General features: G+C 33.0%; 2 long non-coding RNA genes across 2 annotated transcripts; both read right to left on the reverse strand.

The window, feature by feature from the left end:
- Window positions 1-111: 111 nt before the first annotated feature.
- LOC128993944 (uncharacterized) lies at window positions 112-3,607 on the reverse strand. The gene is made up of 3 exons (XR_008490849.1): window positions 3,496-3,607; window positions 1,725-1,834; window positions 112-207 (listed from the first exon to the last, which is right to left on the reverse strand). It is a non-coding gene; the product is annotated as an uncharacterized LOC128993944 (long non-coding RNA).
- Window positions 3,608-19,212: 15,605 nt separating this feature from the next.
- On the reverse strand, window positions 19,213-22,087 carry LOC128993876 (uncharacterized). Its single transcript, XR_008490846.1, has 3 exons — window positions 21,943-22,087; window positions 19,900-19,965; window positions 19,213-19,323 (listed from the first exon to the last, which is right to left on the reverse strand). It is a non-coding gene; the product is annotated as an uncharacterized LOC128993876 (long non-coding RNA).
- Window positions 22,088-22,434: the final 347 nt, after the last annotated feature.

Below are 22,434 nucleotides of genomic sequence, written 5' to 3' on the forward strand. Positions count from 1 at the left end.
CGGTCACAGATGATACAACAGCAGGCCCACACACCGGTCCTCCTACTGTCTTGAGCTCTGACATCACCTAGTACAAGATACACCATTGTACATGTCACATCTCTCGTGGTACAAGTTGTCAGTGACTCTCATGATTTAGTGGTCACAGATGATACAACAGCAGGCTCCACACACCGGTCCTCCTACTGTCTTGAGCTCTGACATCACCTAGTACAAGATACAACATTGTACATGTCACATCTCTCGTGGTACAAGTTGTCAGTGACTCTCATGATTTAGTGGTCACAGATGATACAACAGCAGGCTCCACACACCGGTCCTCCTACTGGCTTGAGATCTGACAAATGCTGTCTTCCGTTATCTACAAGGTCTTTTCTTAAATGGTTCAGTCACTTAAGAGATGCAATATTTTTTATAATCATCTTAGCTAAAAGTACAATAATGTTTACTCACAAGACGCTCTAAATACATATAAAAGATGGTATAAGTGTTCGATTTCGATTGGACACTGCAATCATCTCCAGACCCAATCCTAGTTTTTTTAGAAACTTATTGGCCGGTACTTCCGAGAGCCAATAACAGTACAGAAATTAGAGCCAATAAAGGTGTTGTCAGTCGCCTATCGGGTCTGATGATGATTGGAGTGTCCAATCAAAATCGTTTACCATTTATCATCTATATCTGTATTTACTGTCTTGTGAGTAAACAGTATAAGTGTGAATATATTATTACAAATACATATTATTTGACATAGTTTGTACTTTCAGGTAACTTAATAACACGTACGATGATCAAGAAGTAACAGGACATACTGAATTTTCTATTGGCATACTGTACGTGATTTTTTTTTATGTTTACAGATGATAATAGTAAACTTCACTTAAATGTATGTTCAACTACTTCGCAACCTGTTTAACCTGTCATCTTAACTACTCTTATGAGAATCAATCCGGTGTAAATATTTGCAAATCCCCAGCCTCGGAGCGAGCAGCAGGGGTCGCGTTATTGACTTGTCTATCCAAGGAGGCCCGACATATGAAAGACAGACGGGGGTGGCACGGGGAGAATATGCAAATACACAGCGTTGTGCCGCTGTCGGCCAGCGGGGCGGGATTAGCGGGGCAGCACTAATCTTTTGATTCCTATTCCGAATTTCATTCCCGAGTTTAATGGTAAGTTGATGACTTCTGTGATCGCATTAAAATCGCCAATCGCATTAGAAGGGTTGATCAGAATGTACGGTCACGCGCGATGCAGGTGGCGGACATGTGTTGCTTTTACTTATGTGGTAAAGAGTTAAACGTGGTAATTGTTTTATTGTACAGAAAGCAAAGTGGTATAAAGTTTTGGAATAGTAATGCTAAATAGGTAATCTAGAAAAATTAATTTAACTAATAGACACACTTAAGACTTGGTCAAATAGGTATGTTTGCTGAAGATGATAATACATTGCATTTTTTTTTTTGTCATAGTGTTCATTGCATGGAGAATCGGTGCATCAAAATAATACAATGGGACTGTATCACGTATCCTGCGATTCGCGTCATCAAGTGCATTTGCTGTATCCTCCCCTTAATTACTGAAATAAATAGATGAAGTTCACTTAAGAATTAAACCTTGCACTTGTACCTCAGTTTCAATCCTGCAACATTAGAACGTGAAGTTTGTCTAGCGTCTAGTTTGATAATTCCACACAAACCTTGTTGTACATATTTTCCACTTACCAGAAGATGTTTAGTGTTGCCGATAGTTATCACAGAGCTTGACAATCCGGTTCAGCTCCAGTGGAGAAGCTGTAGTCCGTCTGAGGATACGGGCTGAATAACTCGCAACCCTGTAACATTCATATTCATATAATATCTATAGGAAATAGTTACACGACTAAACATGAACAATGTTTAACATAGTCGACACACTTAAGCGTTATCGCAAATGAAAATACCCCCGCCGCAGCAAACCTGCAGACTAAGCGAATTTCCATTTGACTGATTTGATTTACACTGAAATGTCTACTTAAAAATATAACATTTATTCCCGATTTAAATAGAATAAGTTTAACAAGTACTTAGGTTTGCTGCATCAGGGAGGTAAAACTGTTTTTTTTTTATGTTAATAGTTAGTAAGAAATAAAAACATTTTCCAAATTTGATCAAAATATGTTCATAAACAAGCAAACTACAACAGTTTACCTATTCTCCATAAGAATAACATGGGAATTTTAAATTTACAATTTTTTGGAATTTTCTCCGTAACCATTAGGCGCATAATAACGCTTCAATATACTAAATTATTTGTTTTTTTAAGCTCTACAAAATGGTTTGGAAATAAATTGCTAAATTTTATGTTTTTTGGGTCAAAAATGTTAAAAACCTATTTTTACCCCATAAAACCCCCCGTAAACCCCCGTTCCCATGGTCCGATCATGCTGGATCGCGAACTCGTTCGAATAAACGTAGGTTTACACGTTTGTACCAAATTTCATCATAATCGGATCATTTTTGCTCGAGTTATCGTGCTAACGGACACACACATATATATATATATAGGCCTATATATAAATATATAAATATATATATATATATGAATTTGAACGGATGGTGTTTTTGGCCTTTAGGGACCTCGAAATGAAAAAAAAAATCGGTCCCGCGTCCAGGTCTTACCATGAGTACTACGGTAATAGCTTATTCCCTATATGGGAAATTCGCTAAAACACTAAGATGGCCCAGATGTTTCAAAAGGACGAAAATTCTACTTGCATCATCCAACGTAAATGTTGATAGGTATTAGGGAAAATCTGAGTGAAAACTTAAGGAACTCATGAGCGTTATGTTTTTCTTCACAGGTGAAACCTATTTAGCTAAAATCGGATTTGCACAGTTCCTTTCTTAAATTTCAAAAACCCTTCTTGCCTAAATAATGATGTGTTATCTGTGTACTGTAACTGTACACAGGTTACAGTAAACTGCCTAATAATAATAGTAATGTTGTAATAGGTGTGGTTGTCTGTTATCTGTGCAGAGGTATCTGTCATATTACTATAATGGTTTCGTTTCAGATTGTACTTTACAATTATTACCAGGCCAAACCAGTTTCAAGAGAGATGTGGACAATTGTATAAACAGTTTGAACTTTATTGACAAAATCTAGACGTTTTACGGGGATATCAAATGGGGTTATTGATTGGTACTGAATCAGCTGACAGTTATAATTCAAACATTACACTTACACGATGCTTTTCCTACTTAGTGTGTAAATGATTAATGTTGAATGCTGTAAAATGTCGGTATCACTACTTTACACACACTCAAAAACTACATCCACCTTCTACACAGCTACTAAGTATAGGGAATTGATTAATTATTACAAACGTTAAATTCTCTACAATGTCGACATCCTACTACTTTACACACACTTCAAACACAACATTCACTTTACGCACCTACTCAGTACAGGGAATTGATTAATTACTAATGTAGAATGAAAGTAATTAATTACCAGACAATAGATGGGAGAGGCCGCCATATCGTCAGATGACAAGAGACTAACGCTCCTGTCTCTCTCTTATCTCTTATCTATTAGCTACCGGCCACTGATATGATAATCCGTACATCACTCGTGTCTGTGTGTGTGTGTGATAGCGGTGTCTTTACGTGGGCCAATCGTCTTTGCGCAACACTTAATCGTTAGGCGCCAAGTACAGCAGTTTTTTTTTAAATTTTAGTATTTGATTTGTTAAAGGTGATATAGAGCTTCAAATCCCCAATTGGTATACCATGCGTCCAATATGTTTTACACGTGCAATTGTTGATAAAATGAAAACTGTTGAAAGTTGACAGTATATTAAAATACCCCCGCCGCAGCAAACCTGCAGACTAAGCGAATTTCCATTAGCCTGATAGGATTTCACATTAAAATGCCTCCTTAAAAATATCATATTTATTCCCTATTTAAATAGAATTAGTTTAACGAGTACTTAGGTTTGCTGCAACAGGGAGAGTAAAAAGGTGGTTTTTTTATGTTAATAGTTTAGTAAGAAATAAATGTATTTTCCAAATTAGATCAAAATATGTTCATAAACAAGTAAACTACAACAGTTAACTTATTCTCCATAAGAATAACATAGGGATTTTAAATTTACAATTTTTTGGAATTTTCTCTGTAACCATTAGGCGCACAATAACGCTTCAATATACTAAATTATTTGTTTTTTTAAGCTTTACAAAATGGTTTGGAAATAAATTGTAAAATTTTGTGTTTTTAGGGTCAAAAATGGGAAAAACCTATTTTTACCCCATAAAACCCCCCATAAACCCCCGTTCCCATAGTCCGATCATGCTGGTTCGCGAACTCGATCGAATAAATGTAGGTTTACACGTTTGTACCAAATTTCATCGAAATCGGATCATTTTTGCTCGAGTTATCGTGCTGACGGACACATATATATATATATATATATATATATAAATATATATATATATATATATGAATTTGAACGGATGGTGTTTTTGGCCTCTAGGGACCTCAAAACAAAAAAATAAATCGGTCCCGGGTCCAGGTCTTACCATGAGTACTACGGTAATAGCTTATTCCCTATATGGGAAATTCGCTAATATACACATTCGCAACGTGTGAACCACATATATGAGTATGAAAATAGCAACCATGTGTATATATTGTGGACAAATAATCGAACTGTTTTGATTATTAGTTGCATAAATCGGCCATACAGGATGGTATGTCATATTATTTATATAAATTTGAAGGTTTTGCCTTCTTAATTTTCTTGGTGAAGTCTTTTCAACGTCAGAACCTCAATATGCCATAGGACAGAGTCCAGTAACAATATCGAAATGGGGATATGCCTAAATTAGTCCCAGATACATAGATTATTAACGTCATAGGGAAATTAGCCATGGAAATGATGTGGTTGAAATTGACGTGATGATTCTTTGTGGTTAACGTCAAAAATCGTCTATAAAAATGTGTATGTTATACGGACAAACATTTAGAACTTGAAGTCGGCTTGAACTATGGCTTCAAGGGACCCTAAAAATACAGCAATCCCGAACCTGTATCTCACTTAAAAGACTTCGGTAGTATCTACTTTTAATACGTGAGCGTGGAAGAAATAAACTACTTCCCTAATTCTTTCCTGCTGGGAAATTCTTGAAAACCCCGCGAGAAACAAACCTCCTGTAGAGACAAATAACACTTCGCCACAAAGGTTTAAATCACACTCGAAGGTGCGAATATCGAATATCGCATATCGCATTCCGCAACACCTGCAACTGATGGTTATATTCCCGACTCATCTCTGTACTTATCGATTACACATCCACACGGTTATGGCTGATTCACGGCGAGCAATATCCACAGAAAAATGTGTTAATTCCGTCGAAACAGAAATATGAGAGTCGCGAATGGAGGTTATCGTTTTCCAATGGCAATTAGACTCGACCACTCGCCTCTGTGTTATTGGCTTCTTGCGACACGCTGAGCTGCGAGGCGCTCCACAAATATTTTAAAGTACGGATTTGAATTTTTTACTATTTATGGTCGTGTTTCAGGTGAATTTATTATATTTATCTTGGAAATAATATGATACTTAATTTTTCGGGTAATACACAGCTAACATATTTATGTAGATTATCTTACCATAATGATTGATTGTATTTTCTTTATTGCGTGTAATACATTTTTGTACAAGGTTTATGCTAATTTTGACCAGTGTTACCTACATGATCTTATCTTACTAATCTTATAAATGTGAAAGTTTGTGTTTTTTTGTTTTTTTTTTGTGTTTTATTTATGTTTACAGTTCAATCACGCATGAACAACTTGTCATATTGGGCTGAAATTTGGTGTGATGATAGTTCACATTCCCAATTAACATATAGACATAAATGTTATCTCAAAAATACTTTTTGGCAGTGGCTCTGGAGTTTCCCATGTTAACCTTATGGGTATTCATATTTAAAAGGCTGAAATCAGAAACACCATCACACAATCCCTCAAATTACTAACAAAGCTATATGTTTAATCTTATTCAACATGGAGGGCGTTCATCTACTCGTCTGCAGCCCGCGTGCAGATAGCACTACGTACAGGTTATGCAGATGATTCATAGCAGAGAATGTTGCAATAATTTATGCCTCCAGCGTAACGATGTCAAAGGCCTAATGCGGTACGTAGCCTAATGAACCTGTGAAGTGTGAAATACATATCTCAAACCATCCCCCTTCTCCCCACCGTCAGCACACCTGCGTTAGATATGAACATGGAGAAGTACCCGCTGGTAGTGGTTTAAATTATAATTAACCTCTATGTCTTTCTTGTTTTTATTCCATGGTAAAATGATTTATCTCAAATGATTCTTAACATGGTAATGTTTAAATTAACATGTTTTGTTAAGGCAACGTTTGTATACTATAATGGTTACACAACAACTGAGGAAGACTTAACACCGGTAGTAGAGACTTGCGTTTGAAAAATTATCCTTTCAAATGTTAAGTTGTGTATTACTACGAATTATTAGTTCTTCAGTACAACTTTGTTGATTATTTTAAATTTTAAATACTGCTAAGTTGTGTGAACAATCAATAACAATTAAAACATTAAAAGTACCTAGGTGTTCAAAACGTTTAGGTAAAACTTCTTTACAAAAACCATAACTTTTAAAATTCAATAAATAATTTGTACACTTATTATATTAAAAGACAGTTGACTGGTTTAGGTGAACACAGAGTTAACCTATTTAAAATTTAAAAAGTTTAAAATGTCTAAACTATTCTATACCACAGTTAAGTTACAATTACATTCTAACGCGTAATATAAGAAAACCTGTATAACGTATATGCATTTTTTTATTTGGCTGCATTACCTTGTTTCTGAAAGTATCTATACAGTTCCTTATCTCAGCCTTATACGTTTCCTTCGAACAAGACGAATCCGTTGTCTTCCGTTCTAGTTTCACATTCAGCATCAACAATTCATTCGAAAGCTAATAGCAAAACCCATGAAGACTTTCTGGGCCAAAACAGCAAGGACAGGAATACACCAGGAAGTACAGGCTATATCTGAGGGGTTTAAAGGTGTCAACAGCCCATACAGTTTGTCCCTTAGGGACCCCTGGGCACACGAGACCCTATATAACCTTCCCCTAACATATGACCTTTGTGTCTCTACCCCCTGGCAACACAGGTACTCTGAAATTGCTTACTTCTGTAGACATGGAACTGACGCTAATATACCGTGGAGTGACTGAAATATCTTTAGACTTCTTTTATACTGAATTTATAATATGTTCTAGTTTTTGATTGTTCAGATGGATCAAAATGTTAAATAATTAATTTGATTTATTATTCAAGGGTGTAACAGGAGGGTGGTAAACTATGAAAAACCTCTGTTGGTGTTGGGAAAAAGTAGTTGAGAATAAGAAAAAATAAGAGAAATAGATCGAAGGACCAGCTTAGTTAATTAGACAAAGAAAAAATTTAAGTGAAGTAATTCAAAATCAATATCGCTGGGATTTGTTTCAGCTTAATATTTTACACAGCAAATCAATTGTGTAAAAAGAAGTAACTAACAAGAACAGTTTCAATTTATTGTACAATTTTCAGTTTCTGAGAGTAAATTAGTGAAATTGCATTAAACTTAATACTGAAACTCACCAATGCGCCTCAGAATGTCAATCATAATTTACAATTTTACTGATGGAGATGGAACACATGCCCTTGGTAGAGTAGTTCATAACTGGCTTCTTGAAGAGTGATTAAGTCCAAGTTCATTTACTGGCTTGTTGGTTGACATCACTTTAAAATGTCCTTTTGTTCATGCACAATTTAGTAATGCATTCATAATAATAATTGTATAAGATAGTTACAAGTAAAATGATTAATATTTAGCTGGAATCCCATGAAAATCGATTGTGGTTTTTAAAATAAAACTGAGAAGATATTATGTGTGGTGATTGTATTGAGGAGAGAAACACAATGTTTTTATAATAATCAAATGCATGATATAAATAAACATTAAATGAAATAGCTTATCAGCTGTCAGATAAATTGTATGGTATGGGAAAGTAGGATAGAAAATTGTAATTAGAAAAAAAGGAAATAAAAATTATAAATATATTAAGACCATTTTTGATCAAAAGTTTGGTAACGTGATGAACTAGTACGCACCAGTTGGGGAGTTTGAATATATTTGGTTAAGTTAACGTTAGACATTGGCTATGGAATATGGATATGCTATAAATTGGAAAATATAAGTTCCATTTTCCATGTTTAATTTGTAGCCAGGTTGGAAAAAAATTTAGTTTAAGTAATCTACCAACAGAATGCTCTGTTAAACACAGTTTGATTGTATATACCCCAAATTTTCAGTTACAAATAACTAAATTGTTAGCTTATCGAAAACCAGTTTTAATCAATTATGAAAGTAAGATATAACTCACATGAAATAGAACTTTAATAGCAGATTGCATTACACGGTCATTCAATTAACTACAGTTTGTTATCTTGGAGAAAAAATATCAATAAATAGAAGCGGTTACTTTGGAATCCAAAGTTAACGGTAAATCCAAGCTTCGTGATAAAAAACTTTAATTTACTTCTATTAAACTTTAGACATGGCGTTTACAGCATTGCCCAAATCGTTTGCCAATATTTTCAATGATGGGAATACTAGCAATCGTATAACAATATTCACGTTTTTAGTAGCCTACCTAATATATAACTTCCAAAAACCAGTACATATTGTCTTAAAATTGAATTTTAAATCAATGAAAAGGTTCCAAATCCGGACTGAAATATTTGTGGAGCGCCTCGCAGCTCAGCGTGTCGCAAGAAGCCAATAACACAGGGGCGAGTGGTCGAGTCTAATTGCCATTGGAAAACGATAACCTCCATTCGCGACTCTCATATTTCTGTTTCGACGGAATTAACACATTTTTCTGTGGATATTGCTCGCCGTGAATCAGCCATAACCGTGTGGATGTGTAATCGAGAAGTACAGAGATGAGTCGGGAATATAACCATCAGTTGCAGGTGTTGCGGAATGCGATATGCGATATTCGATATTCGCACCTTCGAGTGTGATTTAAACCTTTGTGGCGAAGTGTTATTTGTCTCTACAGGAGGTTCGTTTCTTGCTGGGTTTTCAAGAATTTCCCAGCGGGAAAGTATTAGTGAAGTTCTTTCTTTCTAACAAATAGTGTTATGTGAAGTAGTTTTTATCGTAGTCTAGGTGAGATATAGGTTAAAGACTTACTTTTTTGCTTTAAAATCCTTAGATGCTATAAAAATTAGTGTATCAAATTGTATGCATGTGTGATTGTAGGTAGATAACTCTTTTAAAAAATATAATACTCATAAAGTTTAACATGGTAAACTCCAGAGCCTCTTGGCGGAGCCCGAGGACAGTTCAAGAACTTGAATATACCTATTAAAGTACCTGCATAATCTACCTTTGTGGAAAATTTCAAACCTGTCATTCAGTATTTTTCACGTTTACTTGTCATAAACATCCATCCATACATCTAAAATTCCTCACTTATAATATTAGTAGGACAATACACGACGCAATGTATTTTTAACGTTGCATTTAAAAGCAGAAAACAACAGAAGCAACGCAAACAATGTTACAACAATTGTAAAATCATTAAGTGAAGATATTGCTACATCAATACATTATTGGCCCTCGCCCTGTTAATGACATGCTCTAGCTGCTAATAGTGCCACTGTATTAACCAGCTCGCTTATGAACTGCCAATTATTTATGGCATCGATTACTAAAACATATTGGCAAATATTCGGCCACATTCGCAGCTAGTATTAAAGGGGGAGTAATGTGAACGGTTAATTGATGAAAATGAGGTTTTTGGAATATTAGAAATGTTACAATCAACTGAATTTATTCTTTTGGATATTTTTGGCTAATTAAACAATCTATAGTTGGTTGTTACGGTCATTTCGCCAATAATACAAATATTATGTATTTTTCCTTATAGGCTAAGGAGGAGTTATATACCAAACCTTGTTGCTATTTTAACTTAATTAATACCCGAAAAGTACCAAAATAAGTCAAATAACTATAAAAAAATACGTATCGACGTATGTATATAATTAATTTATCGGAGAACTTGTGCCCGCACAGTTTTATAGAAGAATGTTTGATTTATAATAGTTATTCATATGTACGTAATTACATGTTATGTTTTGTTACATTTACAAATTTTACACTGTTAATTAAGATCTATCAAAAAAGAGGTTGAACGATGAAAAACCAACGTAAAAACGCTGTTAGGTAGCATCATGTTGTTACTACTTTACAACATTTGAAGGAAATCGTAAAAGCCGTATTCGGGATCTTTGTGCAACCATACATACATAAAAGCATACATTGCTCATATAAGAGTATAGGATATATGATACTATACACGTTTCACCCAAGTAAAACGTCTAAACTACATTGTACTACTTAGTAACTACATGTAATTAGAAATTGGACTGTAAATTATCTAGAAATTACCCGATTTAATTGATATCTAAAACTTATAGCTCTTGCGTTTTAAAGCTAAGGTCAAATGGTTCATTTTCAAGAACATAATTATTTAGGATGTCAACAACAATAATTTTGTAGTTGTGATTACTAATATATGATTCGACCTAATACTATACTGTTTCATTTATTTAAATAGGTAGACGACCATCAAGATTTATACAATAGATACTTCATTTACCTAGGTATTGTTTGTTGATCTATAGAATTATTTATGTGCATGTCCGGTTACGTTTGAGTGCAGTGATATCAATTTAACACGTCTCTTCATTTTACAGTATTTCCCTTCAATGGCTGAAAAAAACATTTAAAATGTCTATCTTACTAGTAGATGGAGCTTGGAAAGGCCATGGAAACAACTAAATTTATTAGTGGACAGTTACAATAATAGGTGCTGTGAATAGTCAATTCACTACTAAACCAAATTGCAGAAAATTTTAATAAATTTTATGTAAAATTGTTTAAACCTTTTGGTACAGTAACATTCTAAATCATCTTAAGGTGGAGTAGTATTTAATTGAATATAACTACGGGTATTTTCTAATAGCCTATTTCATTTATTTTAACTACAGGAATTTATTTTTAATATTTAATTTAATGTAGCTAAAGGGATATATTTTTTTTTTATTTTACAAGACGAAATTGAGTAAATGAAAGAAATTCAGTTTACTCGAGAGGTAAATTCATACAAGAAGTTAATTCGTTTGACAAATCTCATTCGCAAAACAATTTTTGTAGGATTTTTTTGTATTAAACAACAATAAAAAATATCATAGATTGTCCTTCCGTTCTTTATCATTGTAAATTCTTGGACACGCTGTATATCTTGATTTATCTTACAATGTACTCTGTTCTGTGTGTACAGATTACATATAAGTATAGCCATATAAGTATAATGTAAGTATGTGCATATATAAGTTATTATTAACTATCTATACACTGTATTGGGTCAAACTGGTCTAACTGAACACGTAACATGTAGATCGTGTTCATGATCAGTTCACTAGGTGTGGCTGCCAGCTCTTTTGGCTCAGACGTAGGGAATAGTTTACTAATGTTATGTTAAATTGCAATTGATGAATTTAGAAAATAAATAAAACATAGACCTAATGTGATAGGGAAATGTGTGTCCTAAAACTAGTAAACATTTTGAGTCAAATTCTAACCAAATAGCAAATTCAAAATGTGAAGTCAGTGGATTCGAAAAGGTCTGTAGCGTGTACACAATTAACTAAAATTGGGCTGGATTCAGTTGGACTCTAGTTGGTTGGTTTAGGGAAGGGTATTGTTTCTCTTGGACCTTATTGTGGAACCTCGCTTGAGAAGGAATCACAAAACCAACCTATAGGCGTAGCCAATGATGTTTCTGTGTTATCTAGATCTATTTCTTCAGATATTGAAAAAAGTGTGTACCACAATCACGAAAATTAATTTATTTTGTATTTTACTACTTCATCTCCACGAACGAAGGTTCATATAGCAAGAAACGAACCGCTTTCAATCCGTACCACCCCAATGATTACCCACCACAGCACACAGACACCACATAACATACAATTTACAACTAACGTCACATGACGTATCACGTGACAATGACGTCACTCACCTGACCACGTCACATATCGATCCTATCGATGGCACAGGCAATTTATCATCAGCTGATCCGACGAGACCGACGTAACCCTACAACATGGATCTGAATTTAAATAATAAGGCGAAGCGCCGCGACGCCGAATGTATTCCTCCGCGGGAGGCGTGGCCAGCGTCGCGCCGAGGACCAATCAGAAGCCACCGTCAGACGATCAGTGACCGATTGACACATGGACTCATATACGGCGTCCTGTCTGTAGACATGTCTTTAGATTTATATGAGTTGTATTTACAGGGGTTTTAACGTAAACAACGCCGGACGTTGAGGAGTCTGAGGATTTATATTTCGCAAGTGGACAGCGGTTTATCGTAAACAACAGAGAACATCGAAGGCGGTTTTAAATTGAATGAGGACACATGTAACTTGTCAATTTTAAAATTTGATACAATTCTGTTGTGTTGATTGTTGTGCTACAAATGGTCGTGGTTTAAACCTTTGACCATTGGTAGAGCTAATTATTCCAGTTTGATGTTAAATTGAGCTATTGACATTTTCCGCTCCTCTTTAGTGATAGTTTATGTTGTATACACGATATTTTTGACAAATCAAACTGAAAGGACAAATTTTTGTTATCTATTGCATCGTTTAGATATAAAGCTTCGTAATTGTGTGTGAAGACGAGTATAGTGTAACCTCATATCTGAAGGTTGCTGGTTAGATCCCCAAGCGGGGTAAAATTCTTTACCATTAATATCTTATTAACATTTTAATTATACTACTATTTAACAACAGATTGACGTTACAAAATAAGAGCAGATTTTTTATAGCTCTCTTACAAAAAAAGTAAAGATGTGAATGAAGTTAAAACACTCGGGATAAAATAGTATTAATAATAACCAAACCAGCCAGAGTAACACAATCTGTAAGTGGCTGATTTAAAACGAAAATCTGCTAAAACTCGTCCAAAGACGTGATCTACTCTGGTATCCTAAATTCAATACTAAAACACTGCTAGTTGATTATTTATAAAAGGAACTAAAGTGTGCATTGATGCATATCTGAGTAATAAAATTAGTAGATTAGTTTGAAATGGATGACAATAACCTCCTTATTGTACAAAGAACAGTTTCTCAATGAGAAGTTACATCTGCCGGTTTCAATCAATCCTCTAGTTAACAATTCGCTTGAGAAAATTGATTTATGTAAACAAGACTTTTAGTGTACCAAAATCGTTAAGGGGCGCCCCTGGGTAGCACCTTAGATTCTTTTGTTTTCCATTGCCTTTACGTGATTGGTCATAGAACACAAATTCTATAAAAAAAAGTCTTCATTCCTAACAGTTGAAACGCTTAATTTTTTCAGCGTTGTGAATTATATTAGCGATGTTATTGTCAGCAAAGAAAGTCCCTGAAACTTTGAAAGAGTTTCAAATTTAAATTTGCAGTCAAGACAATTTAAGAAAAGTAACAAACGAGGTTAGGTTCTGCACCGTAACCACTGATGATTTTGCTCAACTGATGTTTATTTCATTCCTGCTATGGGTTGAGGTCTCATTAGAGATATAGCCCGTCCCCAGATATTGTTTGTCTAATGGTAAAAATCACAATTTAATTTCAGCAATAAAATTACTTTTCAATTAGTACATAAACCTGCGGAACTTTACGGCATGATTGTAAACACATTAATAACAAAATCATAATAAATTAAGGAAATACAATTTCGTGGAAATCCAAAAATACATTCTGAATTAAAATAAAATGTTTGTTCATTTACAAATTATGTCTACTTTTGTGAGTTCACTAATTATAGGAAAAAGTTCAATTTTACAGGATTTTGACAATGATTTTGGTTAATGTTTTCTGATGAAGTCTTCATACGGAAGAGTTGTTACAAATGACTAATTATTGCTGCTACACCACAGTGAGATTATATTGACTTTATCGAAATGTAAACGGAAAGTTTTTTTTTTTTTTTGCTATTGAATTTATATCAATAAATAACAAATACATACACCACATATTTACTAAGTTGAGTGTATCACGATTTAATAGAAAACAAAATATACATTATAAATTAATTAACAAACACAAAATTATTCTGATATTTCTGGTGATTATAATTACACATTTATTTGTTTGGCTGTAAAAAGGTTATGTGGTATTGATAGCTCATGATGGTATTTTTCTGTTTTCACTATCAATATGTGAGTAAAATTATTTGTTCGTTTTCATCCTTTTATCATTATATTACAACTTTTTGAGCTTGGCTTCTTTACATTTCTTCTTTACTAAATCTTTCAGCTTATCTTCACCCATTATACCTATTATGAAATTTGCATTCTTTGATTTTTATTCTGTATTTCAATTAGGAGAATCCTGATTAAATACAGGCATATCTTTCAAATCATTATTTTTAGGCAAACAGAATTCTTTGACAAGTTGGTTTAGTTTGATATCTCCCTCATAAATATTATATTTAGAACTTGGTACAGTACCGGTATCATGACTTTCTTTTTTTAAATACAATCTTTCCTTTACCGGATTGATTCCATGAACTTTTATACCCTTAACAGTTTTTGTGTTCTCTATTGCATCAGGTCTATTTTCAACCTGTTTTTCAACCTTTGTAATATAATTACTTTGACACTCATTATGTTTTGAATTTAAAGCTACCCTGTTTTCCTCTAAAGCATTTAAGTTTTTAATAGATCCTCGAACTGACTTCCATGGTTCTTTAGAGAAACTGGTTCCTTCTTTTATTTTTCTTTGATAAATTACATTATTAGTTTTGTTCATCTTCTTATTTAGATTTTTATTGTTTACTGAGTCTATTGAATGAAGTGGCAACTTCTTTTCATCAATACCTTCCGTTTTTAAATGATTGTTCAACATAGATTTTGAGCCAAAATTTTTGACATAATTTGCAGCTTGAGGTCTGTTATTTTTAGTCATTATAGATCCTTTCTGTACACCTTTTGGTCTGAAAGGAGCTTCAAAATTGCCAATTTTACTAATGAGCGATTTAGGTAACTTTTCCACCTGTTTCATCCCATGCTGTGTTTTGTTGTAATTTTTAGCATTATTCAGTGTATAAGAGTTTTTATGATCTTTATTGGGAGTTATCCTGACGGATGATCCATTTTCATTTGATTTATAAGTGCCAGTACTTAAAATATGCTTACTAATATTAAACCCTTTTGTTAAATTTCGTTCACTTGGTTCTTTTACATAAGTTTTCCGGTTTGTTGATACTATTGCGCTTGGACGATTGGATTTATTCTCTTTAAGATTTGTTTGTTGTTTTGAGGCTGTTTTAGAACTATCAACATTGTTTTTCTTCATATGTAAAGTTTTTACTCGTACACTGCTTACTTTATGATCGTTTTGTATTTTAGGAATAACTAAATCACGACCACTCATGATATTATTGAAACTACTATAACCACTTGAGTCATCCTTTCTTTTATTTCTGACTAATTTTTTTGACTCTTGCTTGGTTGCGGAAATTATTGACTTGTTCTTTTTTAAATCATTATTGTGTTTCATTTCTTCATTAATAATGTTCTTATTCTGTTGTAGATTTGAATATGACTTGCTATTCAGTGCTCTTTTGCACACTCCCTCTATTTCTACATCTTTATTCTGAGGAGTTCTACGACTTTGTTTTTTAGTTGATTTATTTGGTGTATCTGCCCTATTGTTTTTATTAGAATGAACTGAGGTAGATTTTTCATCTGTCATGGTATATTTATTATCATTTTTTGATTGAGCGATTTTGTTTTTATAATTTTTAACATTTCTTGAACCAATCAACTTTAGTTTCAAGTTATCTTTTTGAGGATGGAGTAAATCTTCTGTTGATATTGACTTGACATGTTTTATATTTTCTTGCTTCTTAAAAGAGTCCAGCATTTTGTCTAGGATGTGAGAAACACTTTTACTTCTTTGCTGTTGAGTAATTTTCGCTAGTCGGTGTGCTTTAGTAATGACTTCTCTTTTTTTAACCAATTTCAAAAGAGTTTTCAACTGTTTATTTTTTGGTTGAAGATTGTTGCTTTGTTTTCTATCTTGATTGCTTTTATCGTCGATTCCTTGTTGTTTTTTGAAATCTTTAAATATATTTTGTTTTTCTTTATATTTACGGAACTTTTTCATTTGGTATTTAATTGTAGTTGGATTTATGTGTTTCTTTTTGGAACCGCTATCCTTATTACTATAAACTTGTTTGATTTCCCTAGTAAACCCATTATTACAATTTTCTTCAAGTAAAACTAACTCATTAGTATCCCCAAATGCAGTTTCTTTGGTGTCATTTGATTTGAGCTCTTCTCGGTCAATGATTCCTACAGATCCTTTCAATGAATTTTTGTTTGCCATATTTTTGTTAGCATCTTCAGATACGATAGCTTGGCATTGGTCTGAAATGGTTTTACTTCCAACTTCTTTTTTGTTATTTGAGTTCTTCACTTCCCCAATCTTTTTGTAGTTACTGTCTACGCCATTTTGACTACACAACATTTTATTTTCTTGAAAAATCATCTGGTTTTCTGTCTTGCTTTCATGATTGCCATCACGGCTGCTTTTGAGCTCAGCCTGTTTACTTAGCTCACCAGCTGGTTTATCATATTTTTTATCTCCAGGCAATGGTTGGATATTGTCTTTGACCATTTGTTCAGGTAGTTCTTGTTTTTTATTTAGTTCTTTATTCTTTACACAAATTTCTGGACGAGATCTTGCAATTTTGAACCCTTTATAACTACTAATATTGTACCTATCAAGCTCATCATCTAAAGCCAACCCATCTAAATATTTCCCTGTTGCAGAGATGGCATGCAATTTTTCAGTAACTTTTGGCTCAATTTTACACACTTTTATGTCATTATATTCAATTCTTTGGTCGATTTTCACCCCAACGTGTGGAGTATTTTTTGTATCATCAGTAAGTCTCGGTAAATCTGATTTTTCAGTTTTACAAACATTAATTATAGGAGTAGTAGTTTTATTTTGTGTTTTCTCTTGTTCATTTAAATGCTGAGGAACTGATTTCAATACAAAGCTTGGTGGAATTTTAGAGTTTGTATTTATATGTTTAAAATTATCTTTTTCACGAACTGATACAAGCTTTTTTTGAGAGATTACAGCATTGAGAAACGCATCTTTTATGTATTTACCAATTTTAAATGTTTCACTCACTTGATTACAGTTGATTGGCAGAGTTTTATTGTCAGGTTTTGATTCTTTTGCTACAGCTAATGCCTTGCTTCTTTCAACATTATAATTTGCGTATTCCTTCTGTATACACTCTTGTGAACCATCCTCAATTTTAGTAGAGGGAAATTTTAAGTTACAGTTCAAGTTTTCAGAAGGTTTTGTTTTGTCAAGACAAATTTCTTGGTGCGGCTTTCCTCCTTGGCTAAGCAGGTATTTTGCATCTAAATAATTCTTTGATTGATTATTTTCAACAGATATGTTGCCTTTTGTCTCTTTAATTGGCTTGTTTTTACTGCTAACTCCACTTGTAACACAAGCTATTGAAGATTCATCGTTTTTATTTTTTAAACTGCCACCACTTCTTGGCATTAAAATTTTCAGTTTTGTGTTGTTTGTTACTGAGTTGTCTTTCTCATTGTTAGTTATCAAATTATTGTTATCAACGTTATGACATGAATCTGTCTTTCTTGCATTTTCTATTGGCTCTTTCAGTTTTATTTTTAATTCATTTATGTCGTCTATTTTAGTTTCAGAATTCTTGAATGTTGATTCAATTTTTTCACCACTGGTTACTTTTTTCTTGACTTGTTTTAGCATTTCAACACCCTTTGACAATTCACATTTTATCGAGTTAACTCTTGTATAGTTTTTAGCAATGCTGTTTTTACAAACAATCTGTTCATTCTGGGTACTTTTTGTCTGAGATGGTACTTTTTCATCAGTTCCAAAATACTCATTCCTCTTGACACTTGTTTCTTTCTCTCTATTGTTACTTCTTGGATTTCCAGTTAAGAACATATCGGAACACATTCTTTTAAACTGTGTCAATTTTGCATTTAATGGTGTCATACTGATTGAATCCACTTTCATTGTTTCTGCTTTGTTTTTTGCATCCTTCTTCAAAATAATCTTTTCGTTTACATTTTCTGCCCGCCCTTTAGGTTCACACTTTGATACACGAATCAAACTCTTTTCTGGTTTTATAACTACCCCATTTTCATATTTTCTTCTTTCTGGTTTTGGAGCTACATTTTTGGTTATATTTTTCCCATTCTGCAAACCTTTTGAAGAAGTTCTATCATCTTTTTGCCTTTTCCTCCTGTTTTTCCTTGGACCACCAGGTCCTAAATCTATCACTGATTTACTTCGCTCTGGCCTCGGGTTGCTTTTAGGTTCGCTTGTAGTCTGCCCTGCCCATCCTACATCAATTTCCTTCCCCTCATCTTCTAAATTTGGTGAAGGTAATGTTGGAGCACATCCGGAATCTCTATCCCAAAAATTCGGCAATGTCGAAGCACATCGGTACCCTCTTAACTTTGAACATACAACTGGACTAAGGATCTGTTCTGTTGGACATAACAGATCTAGCCTTGGGTTTACAAATTTCTTCAGCAGTAGGTCAAAGAGTGGGTTAGGTGATGTTCCTCTGTGTATGATGCTCGTCTAGGACAAAGAAATATTTCACTAACTATTCTTCGTTGAAGAAATAAATAGAATCCTGGTTCTAACAACATAACAAAAATTATTTGAAAATATTTTTAATATGTATTGATGCTATTAATTTAAATGACATGGGCTATAAATTAAATATTACAAAAAACCCATATTTTTTAAATTACAAAACTTCATTCTCTTCAAAGTAATATTAACTAAAAATTTGACTAAATAAAAATCATTAGATGATATTGTACAGATCTAAACAGCAAGTATACATTTAATGGAGAGTTTAAGTTGCAATGGACCAGGTATTATACAAATTTACGGATCAATATAATATGCAATTTTATAAACTTGTTCAAATTGTATTTCATTTATTGTAATTATGCGTGGGAAAAGTGTCAATGCACCTACCTGAATAATAGTACTCGGAACCAAAGGTGTGTCTGCCTTCAAATGTCTCTCCAGACAATTATCAAATGTCAATTGCTTTGATTTTTGTCTTTTGACATACAGCTTGCCATTCTAAAAATAGTAATCAATCTTACTTATAAATTACGAAAATTAGAGAAAATAACTATATCCTTGATCATACAACACAAATTTATTGAAAGAAACCACCTAGTTAGTGCCTTAGAGTTTATTTTCACTACAATAAGATTATTTATTTGAAAGACTTGAAAACATACAAGGGATGAATTCTTTGTTGTTAAATAAAGGTTTGATGCTTCTGACCCTGATGAATAACTAATTTGTCAACCTTTGTCTATTTAATGATACAAAATTTGCAAAATCTCTAGGATCCATATGGCAGAGGAATATGTCATTAATGATTGAAAGGTTTTAAGCTCAGTCGTGGGGTAGGTTAGTTCTGGTCAAAACCGCTTTTGAGTTCATATTAATGTTAAGATTATGTTAGGTAGGCCTACAGCAAATACTGCTATTTGCACACTTAAAAACAACATTTTACATAACTGGAACATGCAATAATTTTGTAAATGGTTTTGTATCATGCTTGGCAAAACTTCTTGGTAAAACTAAGCCAACAGATTTTTAATAAGAAAACAAACACTTTTATTTATTTTTATTCTTAATGCTTACCTGTTTTACTAAAGCCTGTAACAGCGCAAAATAGTTTCTCATCATCATGAAAGGTTGTAAGCAGAACTGTAAGAAATTATAGTTATTCATTTTTGAGATTGATACCGGTATGGTTTTATTACTAACGATACAAATAAGATTGTTGTACCCTAGATAAGGTAATTTCATAGTAAGTAGTAATTAATTTAATTATAACTTATTACCTACTTCATCTATGGTTGTACTACTAATCCATTTAAAATTGAATCAGTTTAATAAATCAGCTAAAATTTAACACCATAAACTTAAACCTACTTATAAATAAAATACCCCCGCCGCAGCAAACCTGCCGTCTAAGCGAATTTCCATTTGGCCGAATTGATTTTCAATTGATCTATTTAAATAACATTAGGTTTAACGAGTACCTAGGTTTGCTGCTACAAGGAAACTAATAAAGTAGTGTGTTTTTAGTAAAATATTGATAGCTTACTATAAAATAAATAAATTTGCCAAGTTTGATCAAAATATATCCATAAACAAGCAAACTACAACATTTTACAATATTCTCCATAAGAATAACATGGGAATTTTAAATTTACCATTTTTTTAGTTTTCTCCGTAACCAATATCCGTACAAAAACACTTTGATATACTGAATTGTTTGTTTTTTTAAGCTCTTTAAGAAGGTTTAGAGAAACATTGGGAAATTTTGTGTTTTGAGGGTAAGAAGTGAGAAAAACCAATTTTTACCCCATAAAACCCCCCATAAAACCCTGTTCCCATGGTCCGATCATGCTGGATCACGAACTCATTCAAGTTTATCCCGCCTTACACCTTCAAACCAAATTTCATCAAAATCGGATAAAAATTACTCAAGTTATCGTGTTCACGGACACATATATATATATATAAATCTATATATATACCTATATATATATATATACATATATAAAAATTTGAACGAATGGTGTTTTTGGCCTCTGGGGACATTAAAATGAAAAAGTAAATCGGTCCCGGGCCTAAGTCTTACCATGAGACCTACGGTAATAGCTACTTCCCTATAGGGAAATTCGCTAATAGGTTAAATTATCTGAAATATACCAAAATATACAAACCACAAATACAATAACTAAAAATGTAAATAAAGTGTAAAGAAAACATTTTATGGTGGTTTGTGAGAATGTATCTTTCCACATTGTTCTAAGGTCAATAAAAAAACCTTTCAATTTTAAAACGTTTTTATTAGCTCGCTTTCTTGACCGGTACAAATTTTGCAATCAATTTTATACTAAGTTCCCGATAAGCTAGAGACTTGAAACTTGAAACTTAGCTCTCAAATGTATAAATAAAATTTTATACATTTTGCATTCGATATGACAATGCAATATTATATCATTTAATTTTCATATTTCGCTTGGGCTACGCCCCACGGCCTTGTTTTTATTTACTCGCTTTCTTGCAAATTTTGATACTTCCCGATGAGCTATAGAGACTTGAAACTTTAAACATAGCTCACAAATGGATGACAATGCAATATTATATCATTTAATTTTCATATTTCCCTTGGGCTACGCCCCATGGGCTTGTTTTTATTAGCTCGCTAGTCGCTTTCCTACAAATTTTGATATCAATTCTAAACGAAGTTCCTGATTAGCTAGAGACTTGAAATTTGAAACATAGCTCACAAATGGATGACAATGCAATATTATATCATTTAATTTTCATATTTCCCTTGGGCTACGCCCCATGGGCTTCCAAATTTTCCATTTTTACATTTTGAAAGAATGTATATTTACATTCTTACATTGATAATAATACATTAGTTCAATAGATGAAGGTAATTGTAAACTATCTATTGCATGCACCCAACGTTTTTCGTTTTAAATCCTACAAGTATTTGTACTCTCCACATATTTATAAATTATTTTCTACTTTTCAGTAGAAACGTCTAAAAACGTTTTGTTTTTAAAAAAATTTTTATTTATAAATTATTTTCTATCTGCACATACCACATTAGTGCAATTCTCCATATAATTTAACTAAACAACTTAAAGTTTATTTTACCTTTTCTGAAGTGTTCTATTGTAATATTTAATCCAATGCATTGTTTGCTAAGTGGTTTTGACAATAAACTAATAATTTAATGATAAGAATGTGTAAAACTCAAAAATTTGGAAATACTTTGAATTTTGCAATTTTGTTAATTTTGTTTTTGTTTACATACTTCAAATTTGACCTAATGTAGACAGTTTTGTCAGATGGCATAGTGATTTTTTTTCAGCTGGTTTTCCTGAGTGAAGAGGTAAGACTATTGATAATATATCTTGCATAGTAAACCATTGATTATCAAAATACTACATTTCTAATCAATGCTTATACATCTTCATATTTATGCATATGATTTGACACTGTACACCCGAATCTCCTGGACCAGTACGTAAATACAAGTTTCAGTGGGAAACTTTGTTTAGTAATTAAGCTTGGAGATTTTAAAGACATTATTTTTGGACTAGGGTCCAACATTTTTGAGTCCTGTAGGATCTTATATACTTACCT

Source organism: Macrosteles quadrilineatus, unplaced genomic scaffold (genome assembly GCF_028750875.1).
Source record: "Macrosteles quadrilineatus isolate MER2022 unplaced genomic scaffold, UCM_ALF_1.0 Scaffold_5__1_contigs__length_97177068, whole genome shotgun sequence".
Classification (NCBI taxonomy): domain Eukaryota; kingdom Metazoa; phylum Arthropoda; class Insecta; order Hemiptera; family Cicadellidae; genus Macrosteles; species Macrosteles quadrilineatus.